Here is a 12,185-nt window from a genome sequence, read left to right on the forward strand (position 1 = left end):
AGCTGATCACCCGCACAGCTGATCTCCCGCACAGCTGATCTCCCGCATAGAGCCACATTTCCAGCCAGTCTCAGAAACGTTCTAACTTCGACATCACAAACACTGTACACACATCTTGCTTCTGATTACTTCCTCCTCGCTGCCTTTATTGGGATCTCTTCAGTTGACCCTCCCTATTTTCCTTTTCTTCTTTATCCATCTTGGACTCTGACTCAGAGTTCTAAAGCCCTTTCCCCACTGCCCTTCCCCGCACGCACCCACAAGAAGTCTGACTCTGCGTGACTCCATCTGACTTCCCTCTACCATCCATTGCTGCGGAGAAAACAGCATGTGGGGTGGGTGAGTTGCCTGTCCTTTCCTGAGCTCTGGCTGCTGTCCCTTCTGGTTATCTGAGTGGCCTCTCTGTGCTCCATCCTCCATCTGCCTCTCTCTTGGCCTCTTACGGACAACGTGTAACCCTGCTCAAATGAATCCAAGCATCACATGGAAGTAACAGACGAGTCCATCCGCTGTTTGAGCTATAGCCCTCTCTCTCATCTCACAAACTTTCATTTAAAACACATTCATTTTCCTGGTCCATGCAGTTTCTGCTTCTATAACCAAAACTGTTTTTGTAAATTTGTTTTGGTTCCCTGCTTAGTAATGTTTCGCAGCTTCTTATTACCGTGTGAGAGTCTCCTTTCCCTCGCCTTACATTCATGCCCTTGTGCTCCTCCTTTCCAGTCATGCACACTTTGTCCTTCCTCTCTGGGTTTTTACAGATTCGGGTCCTTCTGTCTGGAAAACACTCCTCCTCAGACTTACCGTTCAGTTGTCCAGTGTCATCTCCTGAGAGATTTTTCCCCTGATCCAGCCTGACCTGGCTTAGTCTTCCTGCTTCATTCACTCCCTCTTCATAGTCCTTGTCACATTCATGATCATTCATTTAGTGTCTTTCTTCCCGTGTCTTTTAATGTGGCTTCTAGAGAACAGGGATCTCATTGGTCACGGGACCCAATACTCCTAAGGAGCCCAAGAAATACTTGCTTGAGAAGTGACCAGGTAGAGGCACAACATAATCTCTCCCTGGCTCATTAGATCAGTATGTCTGTGACCTTGTGAGAACTTGTTTCCCTTGGCAAAATAAGTTTTAAGTGGAAATGAAAATACTAGTTTCTCCGCTGGAGTTTACTAAACCATAGTGCAGTGTATGCAGTGGTGCCTAGTAGCTGCACAGCATACATACTTTTTCCTTAGGGTCTTCTGCTTTCTGCTTTTTAAAAAACTAGAAATATGGGGGCGCTTTGGTGGCTCAGTCGGTTAAGCGACTGCCTTCGGCTCAGGTCATGATCCTGGAGTCCCGGGATCGAGTCCCGCATCGGGCTCCCTGCTCAGCGGGAAGCCTGCTTCTCCCTCTCCCCCTCCCCCTGCCCGTGTTCCCTCTCTCGCTGTGTCTCTCTCTGTCAAATAAATAAATAAAATCTAAAAAAACAACAACAAAAAACCCCCCAAAAAACTAGAAATATGTAATAATTTCAAACTTTTTTTTAAACAATTTTATTTATTTATTTGTCAGAGATAGAGCGAGAGCAAGTGAGCACAAGCAGGGGGAGTGGGAAAGGGAGAAGCGGGCTTCCCGCCGAGCAGGGAGCCCGACGCGGGGCTCGATCCCAGGACCCTGGGATCATGACCTGAGCCGAAGGCAGACGCTTAACCGACTGGGCCACCCAGGCATCCCGATAATTTCAAACTTTTATTAGAAAGTTGAGTATTTTGTTTCTTGTGGCATTTTAATTATTTTTAAAGATTTTATTTATCTATTTATTTTAGAGAGAGAATGGGAGGGAGGGAGAAAGAGCACAAGCAGGAGGAGAAGCAGAGGGAGAGGGACAAGCAGAATCCACGCTGAGCACAGAGCCTGACTTGGGGCTCGATCCCACGACTCTGAAATCATGACCTGAGCCCAAACCAAGAGTCTTTCACTTAACCAGCTGAGCCACGGGGGTGCCCCTCTTGTGGCATTTTTAATTAAATCACATTTATTGAATACTAGTCAGTGCATGCCCCAAATGAGAAGTTAAGATATAGATAAAATACACTTCAGAAACAGTGTGGAAATACGTATCTCTAGAGGAGACCCTAAAAACTCTGTTTTTTACCTAAACAGTGTAGAAATACATATCTCCAGAGGAGAACCTAAAAATTCTGTTTGTTTGTTTTTTTTTTACCTAGAAGTATCAGACTTTTCTCAGCTTCTCATGCTCTAGTCCATAAAATGTTACAAAACCTTTATAATTAAGAACTGACAGCTAAAATTACAGCTAAAAATAGAACATAAATTAGTGGATATCTGTAGGAGCAAATAGCAATGACAATGTATTTGTTTTGTGGAATTCTCATTTACAAACAAATGACAGTGCATGTAATACTATCGAATGTTACACATATATGCCGAGATTGCTGCCATATTTTATGGATTAATAAATAGCATTAGAGTAGAAATTAGTTTAGTGTTTAAAAGTAACTTTTATATTATCGGCACAACTACTTTATTGATGTAAAATATATATATATATCCCCCGTCAACCTATCTAGATACAAATATGACAAAGAACAGTCACAGGATCTGGGCTGCACTACAAAGTAGATTACATGATCTTTTAATTACTACATGTATTAACATTTACATGTGAATATGTTCCTAGCATATTCTAATTCAAACTCACAACAGAAATGTAGAAATGACTGTAGTTTGTATTTAACTGAGCTGAGAAAACATATTGTAGTAATTAAATTCTTTTTTTTTTTTAAACAAAGTCTTTTTTATAAATAAAATCGCTGGCTTCCAAGTACTTTAATGAAAACAACTGTACATTGGAAGCCAAATTTTCCTCTTAAATACTTCCTTTGTATCATATACTTCATTTTCTTTAAATTATAGCTGTGTTTTGGGTAGAATTCTGAGAGAATAATAATGGATTTTATCCCGCAACCACAAAAATAGTTTGATAATATAGGAGCCAGGTGACAGCTTTTTCCCTCCAAGTATACAGACCCATAGTCTGGACAGGAATCTGTAGGGTTGAGCTAACACACTATTCTGTCATTGACGGCAGAATATTGACTCTGTCAGTTTCCAGTGGCCATAATAGAAATCAACCTAGATGCACAGTGCTACTTACTTTGAAGTAAGTGACTGACTACTTGACCAGATACACTCATGGTGGAGAAAGAGATAACTTGTTTATGACCTGCCATAACCTACCCCAGAAGTCAAACTTTGATTGTCTCCCACGTTTATTGATTGCATTATTAAGCCCACATGACTTAAATAAAGCATGTTGCACAGACAGGGTAAATGTTGCGGGGAGGAGACAAAATTTATTTTTAAGGAATACTTTCTGCTGGAATTAGAGCCAAATAGTTGATTCAGAATAATCCGTTTTGCTTACTTTCTACCAATAATTGTGTGATTTGGGAAATTATCTTTGTTGTGTTCCTTTTTAATGATGATCTGTCAGTCATAGAGGACCATGGTGAAAACAGAACTTGCTGTGTACGTAATTACTTAAATTCTCCTTTTAGAAGAATAATAAATTACATTTTAAGGGCTCATTGTAGGTTAGGGTTCTCTGAGTACTGAGGCCCCCGTCTCCCACTGTGTGGAGGCCAACAGTGATGGTTCTAGCATTTTCAGCAGAGGCTTCCGAGGCGGACCCGTCCTTCAGTGTGATTTTGGTTACACTTCTGGCTTCCTCGTGCCCTTTAGTTCCAGCTTGTTCCCAAGCCTGTTTCTTCAGCTTCATCATTTTGTACCCTTTTCTGCCTAAGTTCTTTGCAACTAAGAACTGATTAGTACATTTATTTTCAGCAAAAATTGGTCTCAATCTCTATTTGTAAATAAATCCTTTTTTTTTTTTTTTTGACTTGGATTTTAGTGAACAATGTAAAAGGGAATTTGAAGGGTGGAAAATAGAAGTTTTTAATGCTTTAAGTTGTGGTATCAGAAGGAAACAGCAATGAAAGCCCAATGAATACTATTTTCAAGAAAGTGTTCCTAGTTTTCAGCACACTAAAAAACTTAAGGCATTTTTTTGTAGATGTTATTGTTCATATCATTTTTATTATGAAAAGATGTAATTTGCGTTGGGCATGTATTCCTGACACTCTGAAAAACATCCTTTTGATTTTCCTTTGAAGAATGCCTCCCTTTCCCTCTCTTAGGGTCAGGCCCCAGCCACCCACGGTCTCAGAGATGGTGGGTGTGAGCCCCATCAATCAGCAGTCAGCACATTGCGCCTCCTTGGACACACTCATTGGTCCAGATTGACTAAGTACCTATGAGTATACTTTGAAAGATGACCGCAGCACTTTCGAGCAAGGAGAAGGAGGCCAACATGCCAGAAAGTAGCACTAAGAGGGCGGAGAGAGAGAAACTGAGTCCTGATGATATATTTTGAGGCCTAAATCCACTGAGGCCTGAAGCAGTCCCTATTCCTACAGTTATAATCCTATGAGACCATAGATTACCTTTTAGCCTTTGCCAGTTGGGTTAGGTTTTCTGTCATTGGCAATCAAGAGTTTTAGTTTCTTTGGAAAAGGAATGTTAAATCATCTTGAATTGCTGTCATGATACATTGCTACCACACTTTCGACTATTTATATCTTAATTATATATAAATTTGGATCTGAAATATTAATAAAGAAAAGCAATTAGTACTCGAAGGCAAATTACCAATCCAGAAAGAGATGAGCATGAAAATTCAAACCTTAAATTCTGTAAAATTTTGAAGTAGCTGCATTTTTACTTTATATGATTTAAATCTGTATAGTGTAAGTTGGGAAATGGAAACTTAAAAAGAGTAAGTCATATAAAATGTATATTTTAACAAATCACATTAAACAAACAATTACAGACATTTGCTGGATTGTATTTGTGATTTGTCGTAAGCATTTCCCTACCTTTTATACTATCTCATTACCTTATTATATGACTTTCTACACTTTTGACATTGTAACGTTGGTTTTCTGTCAAACATCATGACTGAAAGTAGGACTTCATGGATGAGAGTCCTGCTTCTTCCAGATTTTGTACATAGATATCCTAAGTAGGAAAATAAATCTATAAATACTGCCTTTCACTGCCCCAACCCCATTCTGTATGCCTGTATTTACCCTTCAGTCATCATTCTGGAGCTGAATTGTATTTACATATATTTGCAAAAATTATTTTCTACTTTCAGATGCTTTGTTGTCAATGAGAATAAATTCGTGGGTAAAAAATTTTAGATATGCAGAGCTATAAGGATGAATTTCTAGTATAAAAAACCTTAATAGCCAAATCTCTTAATACTCCCATGTGTGCTTTGGTTCAAGTAGGTGATTATCCCAGGATGTTAAAGGTGTCAGAGTTACAGAGTTGCTAATGTATTGGCTTGCTTTAAGAAAGAAAGTTCACTATTTATGGCTGTAAATTGTGTATGGCATGCTGTTTTCACACATCCCTCATGCTGTTACTAGTCACAGAAATATGTATGTGTGTATGACTGTTTCATCCCTTTTTTTTTTTTTTTTTTTTTTTTTTTTTTTGGAGTCAAACCCTTTATTGCCCTGCCCAGGGAGCCCCTCGCAAGGAATCTGCAGAGCAGGGGTGAGGGGCAGCACACGTCCTTCCCACAACTTGAAGTTAAGGGGGGCTATGGCAGGTGGGAGGACACAGCTCCCCGACGGTGCTGGCTACTCTGATGGCCCCCGGCGTCCTGGACCCACGGGGTGCCGTCACCCGCGTGCCGGTGTGAGGAGCCCCGGCACCTGGGGCTGGAGCCAAGCCTGTTTACACTGCTCTGGTCTGCAGGGGGTCACTCTGGGCATTATATTATGATGGGAGAAATAGCTAATGTAGTATATTCTGAATTATGTGTATGGGTAGCATGTTATTAATTTTTAAATTTATCAAGAAGACACTAAAAACCTAACAAATAATGGATATTGTTTTAGTGTGATGGATGATTTTCTAAATAAAGCTTGGCAGCAGTGTGTACCTGTCTTCCTGTCTTCCAGTGTGTACACAAATAACATCTTGATGATAAGTGTTTTCCCGTTATAGATTGTTAGTAATTTCTATCAGAAGTGTATAATCAGGAAAGGATAATTGTTTCTGCCAGGTAAGTATCCATCCTTTTTTATCTTTTCTGCAGTGAACACTTCTGGCATTTTTTAATGTGGGGTTGTCTTTCATACTTCACATAGTGTGGTTCACGAGGATAGGGTCTTCGGTTTTGGAAGAGACCACGAAGGTCATTTCATTCATTCCCCCGTCCATTTGATGATAATGTGCTTTGGAGATGTTATATGAAATTAACACCTTGGGTAACACTGTTTACTTTCTAAGATGCCATTGTCTTTTGCGTAAACGGTTTGTTTTTTCTCTTTCTTGCCAATAAGAATTGTTAAGTACAGTTGAGGACAGAATTTTATTTTTGCACAAATAGAACATCTGTGGAAGAACTCCGCTGCATTTGCTACCTTTCTGGAAGTGCAGCGAAGTGTAAATTCCCGTAAAGGCACCCCTGGATGTGGCCAGTTACCCTGTGAGCCTGTTACATGACCTGCCTACATTAAATACTGAGGTGGGCTTGAGGTGTGCTAGCCCCGATTCTCAAGTCGGTTCAGCACCGCGCCAGAGCCACGGGAGCCCGTGCTGACCACATGGAAGGCTTGCCAACCAAAGATGTTGCCTCGCATCGTGTCCCCCTCCCCTCCTCTGCCCTCCATTCCGTTCCTTCCCTTCCCCTTTCAGCAGATGTGGTCTCAGTGATTTTTGATAATTTTTCCTACCACCTATATGCATACCACCACCCCACACAGTTTTGATTAGCTTTTGAAAACCTAAAGCCTTAAGTCAAGTTATCCTCAGAAATGTCCGTTGCTTCCCTTAAAGGGAAAGACTTTTTTTTTTTTAAGATTTTTTATTTATTGATTTGACAGAGAGAGCGAGCGAGAGAGGGAACCCAAGCAGGGGGAGTGGGAGAGGGAGAAGCAGGCTCTCCTCTGAGCAGGGAGCCCGATGTGGGGCTCGATCCCAGGACCCTGGGATCATGACCTGAGCCGAAGGCAGATGCTTAACGACTGAGCCACCCAGGCGCCCCAAAGGGAAAGACTTTCATATTAGTCCCAGTTGGAGAAAGAAGAGGAAGCCTAGAAGGAGCAGTTTGATTTTTCAAGTGCATTTTGGTTTCCTCCTTGCTATGTGGCGGAGATGCATGCTTTTTAATAGATGTTCGCCTGTAGTAGCCAGTCTCTTTACTTTACCTGATACTGTAAAGGATTCCTAAGCCTGGACTGACATCAGTTTGGTTGCTGTGGAAATGATGGGAATGTCATGAGCTGCTACCCTGACTTACTGTAGCATTAAGTGTAGGGAATAAGAAGTTGCTGTTGGGTTTGAAGTCTGTAAAGCAAATTCCTGGAAGGTTTTGGATTTATCCAAAGTTGCATATCCTGTAAATGACAGAGGTGGGACTAGAACCTAACTATTTGCACTCTCAATCAAATTTTCTTTCTCCTGCACCAAACTCCACTTTTCTGAAAAGGAATACGAATGGTTCATGTAGGGAAATGTTACACTGGGGCTTCAGTTATTATTTCTGATCACATACTCGTTTAGGTGTTTTCCTCCCTTCTTTTCCCTACCTTCTTTATTAATTTTCCTTTTGGATCTGGTTCCGTGGCTGAATAGTTAGATATAAATGGCAGGTATTTATGCCATTTTGAGGAGAGAATAATGTCTAATGATGTAACCATTTCTTTATATTATAGGCAGAAGGAGAACTGGAGGACAAATCTGTCTTTCCTCTTCCTCATTGGAATTTACAGAATATGTTAAAATCAGTTGTAATATGCAAATGAAAGCATTATGCAGTTAGACTACTTAGGTGCTTAATAAGAATTCAACACAATAATTAAATCACCAAGTTTAACCTCATTGTACTTCATTTTGATGTGAATATTTGATCTTCCTTATAATGGATGTCTGCATGTAAACTTTTATTTACTGGGGAGGTCGCAGTATAGGATATTAAAGAAGACATTCAACTAGAACTCGATTTGCCTTATGAGCTCCCAGGTTCCCATAGCAATTTTAGACAACACATGCTGTTTTACTGGAAGAGTAACTAGAGGATAGAGTCTGATCACTCTCTCCCTCCCCTGGTAAACCTTCTGTTTGTTTTGTGAATTTAGTAGCTAAAGGTGCATGATAAAACTTGCCATCTCTGTTAGATGCTTCTAAATCAGACATAATAAAATGGCTCCCAGGCTCCAGCAGCTCTTCTTTTTATTCCATTAAACATCGATTTTCTTGATGGTCATACGTCTGGTGTGTCACAAATCTTACTCCAAAAGCGCTAAAATCTATGGTGTACATTTTAAACTCCAAATGAAAAGGAGAACGGGACCTCCTCATAAGTGCAAATATTCTTCCAACAAATGCCAAAAAACAGAATTTTCGTACGAATTTATTTTCACTCCTCTGACCATCATATGATTTGCCTGGCAATATAAAACGATTCCCTGCAGTCCCTCCCATTTAATTGTTGAAGCAGAAAAGTACATTAAATCTTAATTGGCCGTACTAACTCTGGTAGCAGCTGGTGTTACTGAGGTTTTGCCCGCGTCTAGAAGCAGTGCAGTGATCGTTCCTAACCTGGAAGAAAAGGTCCCACCATTCTGTTTCATTAGGTAATTTTTCTAGTCTCTCAGTTACATGATTTGTTACAAAAATATACATAGGCATGCATACATATCCATATGCCTACCTGTGCATAGATACGTGTTCATATACGCACATGTTTGTTGTATGTTTGTGTGTATATACATATGTTCCTTTCTAAATAATATTATATTTTATGTCTTGGCAAAATATAAAATAACAACCAAGAAAATAAGGTTGTGACGGCTTCTTCTTAAGAAACTAAGTTATGTCATCACTTTCTTAAGTACCTTCACAACACAGATATTAGGAAAAGTTGCGGATTATTAATTTGGTTTAGACATTTTTTTAAAGGTTTTATTTATTTGAGAGAGAAAGAGAGCGCATGCACGAAAGAGCACCATCAGAGCGGGGTTGGGGGAGGAGGGAGAAGGAGAAGCAGACCCCCCCGCTGAGCAGGGAGCCAGATCCTGAGCTAAAGGCAGACCCCTAACCACCCAGGTGCCCCTAGACATTTTTTTAGCATCTGTTTGGTGTTAACTTTGTTTCCCTATACTCAGTTATATATTTGCTTCCTATTATTGTCAGTGTTTCTTATTTGCCTAAAACACTTTGAATTCTACCTCCCTGGATTCTTTTCCCTCCTTTGTTAGTTTACGTGCATTACTGATGTGCTAGTATCTGAAAGTAAAAAGGCAATTTAGAAACAAAGTCAAAGAAAATTTCATCATTCTTATTTCTGAAAATTGCCAACTGAAACTAGTAGCTCCTTGCTGAATTGTCTTCAAGTCAGGCATTCAGGATATCAGCTACTAGGTGCTTTGTAATTAGTTTATGGTTGCAGTATATGATGGTGTACTGTGCAAAATTCATGAAGGAGATTTCTACAAGTTTATCATGAATTTTTGGCCAACTGAACTTTTACACTTCCTAATCCATTTGTTCCGCTGAGTACAGTGTTAGAGTTGAAACAACGGTTTTCACTTCCCGCATGGGTAGGTGAACCCATGCACATATTTATCACTGATTTCCAGCCCTGGAAAAATGTAGAATTTAGATGAGTTTGCTCACTTATATTTAAAGGAGGGGGGATATTTTGAGGGAGTTTTCCTGAAAATAGGATCGGTGAAATAAAAATTAAAATTCATATTGACTTTATGGAGGTAAACTGCCAGAAGCAAACCTCTTTGGCAGATGTTTGAGTCAGAGATACATTCCAACCAAGGCAGAGTCTTCTTTCTTTCCTTTGAGAAGCAGGGACACCCCATGATGTTGGGCTGACAGGCATAAGGAATTAATCAGCTCTTCTCCTCTCCCTTCCTCCCAAAATATTATAAATAGAAATGTGTCCAAATAATGGCAGTGATACAATATAGCTTTTCACTTCTCCTATTTTAGTAAGTTTTTATCTTTTTAAGAATTAAAGGTTAGTGAACTTGAAGAGAGAATGGGAAGTACTTTTTAAAACGTTTTGATCTTATTGAATTTAATTGGATAGATTTCTCTATTAATATAATCATTGCATTACTATGTGCATTATATTATATGCAATCTGGAATACTTGGTCTTTTTACTCCTATAATCTTGAAATAAACATTTAATTTTTAGGTATTACAAATGTCTAATAGCTGTGTTTTGAACCAATATGAGTTGCATTATGTTTTGTTACTAATAGTTTAGATGAATATGTATATCCAAGTCTTGGCCCACTAAAATAAGTAATGTGCTGTAGAGTAGTAGGGTTAGAGATTCTTGGCTTCCTGGATTCTTCTTGTGGGTCCTTCAAGAGATGGCGTAAAGATAATGTAGGTGTTCTGTTGTATTCATCAGGTTTTCTCAGTTGGTTTCAGCTCATTGCCTTATCAGAGAGAGGGAGAAAAATCATGATTTTCTTATATCACACTTACCACCTCTAGCATTGCTTTTCATTCTTTCTTTTGGCCATTATTTAACTAGTGCTTGCATTGGCCTGACATTGTACAAAGCCCTACCAACAACGTGACCTAATAGTTCTTGCCATTATGAAGTTACCATTTAGTAGAGATGGCGCATAAGAACATGGACTCTTGGGTGCCTGGGTGGCTCAGTTGGTTAAGCGACTGCCTTCCGCTCAGGTCATGGTCCCGGAGTCCTGAGATCGAGTCCCGCATCGGGCTCCCTGCTCGGCAGGGAGTCTGCTTCTCCCTCTGACCCTCCTCCCTCTCATGCTCTCTGTATCTCATTCTCTCTGTCTCAAATAAATAAATAAAATCTTTAAAAAAAAAAAAAAAGAACATGGACTCTTAAGTCACACTGCCTTGGTTTTACTCTTGGTTGCACCACTTCCTGGTGATTGGACAAGTCCCTTAATCACTTGTGTCCATTTTCTTCCTGCTAAAATGAATGTAATCTCTCTATATTAAATAAGATAACATGTGTAGAACACATACCAAACATTCAGCACTGGTGTTAGGAAAGGGCACATATCAGCTATCTCTAACCCTGTTACAGAAGTGAGTCAACCAGCTTTGTTCAGTTTATAACCATTTTATTTCATTTTGGGAGCCTTTTCCCAGCTCTGCTATAATATTTGGAATATACTCTGCTCACGTTTCCTTCTTTCTTTCAAAGAGCTCCTCATTTAACGTCTCCTGGCTGGACGCTGCCATACACACGACACCCACAGGTCCCTGTTGCACACTGTGTAATGTTTGTACATGTTGCCAATGCAGATTGTTCATTTATTTATTTGAGACTGCGTGGTGTCTTTTCAGTTATATATTGTCTATTATTATAAGACCTTAGAAGAGAAGAGACCATGGCAATCTGCGCAATAGGCATTTAATATTGGAAAGAAGTAAAAACAATTTTCATTTTCAGTAGAAGTAAGCATAAGCTTTTTCTCACCAGGCTGTTTATGTGGCTGAGAACAAACTGGGCTGTCAGAACTGTCCTATTATCTTATGCTTTAGACGCAGAAGCATACCGGTTTGTATTGAACCTTTTGTAAAATGAGTTGCCTTTTTCATTCTTAAAGCATTTACAGTTCTAACTGTATTTGTGGGATCCAGGTACTGTTTTCTCCATTGTAGCTCATTTGTTAGATTAAACTTTGGGAATGTCTTTTATTGTGAATGGTAATTTTCTAAATTTTTACTTTTGTTTTGCTTTTTAATTTTTCTGCTAGATTGTTACTTTCTTTTTTTTTTTTTAAAGATTTTATTTATTTATTCATGAGAGACAGAGAGAGAGAGAGAGAGGCAGAGGGAGAAGCAGGCTCCCAAGGAGCAGGGAGCCCGATGTGGGACTCGATCCCAGGACCCTGGGATCATGACCTGAGCCGAAGGCAGACGCTTAACCATCTGAGCCACCCAGGTGCCCAGATTGTTACTTTCTTTTCTGAGTTATTAACATACTCAACTTTGATTCCTTTCCCATAGTCATTCTACTTTTTTCTGTCTTACTCTAAAGCCTTTCAAAGCTCTACAATTAGATTAATACTTCTAATTCTGTGTGG

The 12,185-nt window shown here is 39.6% G+C and overlaps 1 protein-coding gene across 2 annotated transcripts in view; it reads left to right on the top strand.

Annotated features, from left to right (window-relative positions):
* COMMD10 (COMM domain containing 10) overlaps nt 1-12,185 on the top strand; it is a 204,101-nt gene that overhangs the window by 93,077 nt on the left and 98,839 nt on the right. The gene's annotated exons all lie outside the window — the stretch shown is intronic.

The sequence above is a fragment of the Mirounga leonina genome, unplaced genomic scaffold (genome assembly GCF_011800145.1).
Source record: "Mirounga leonina isolate KUSES-001 unplaced genomic scaffold, KU_Mleo_1.0 Mir_168, whole genome shotgun sequence".
In the NCBI taxonomy this organism is placed as follows: domain Eukaryota; kingdom Metazoa; phylum Chordata; class Mammalia; order Carnivora; family Phocidae; genus Mirounga; species Mirounga leonina.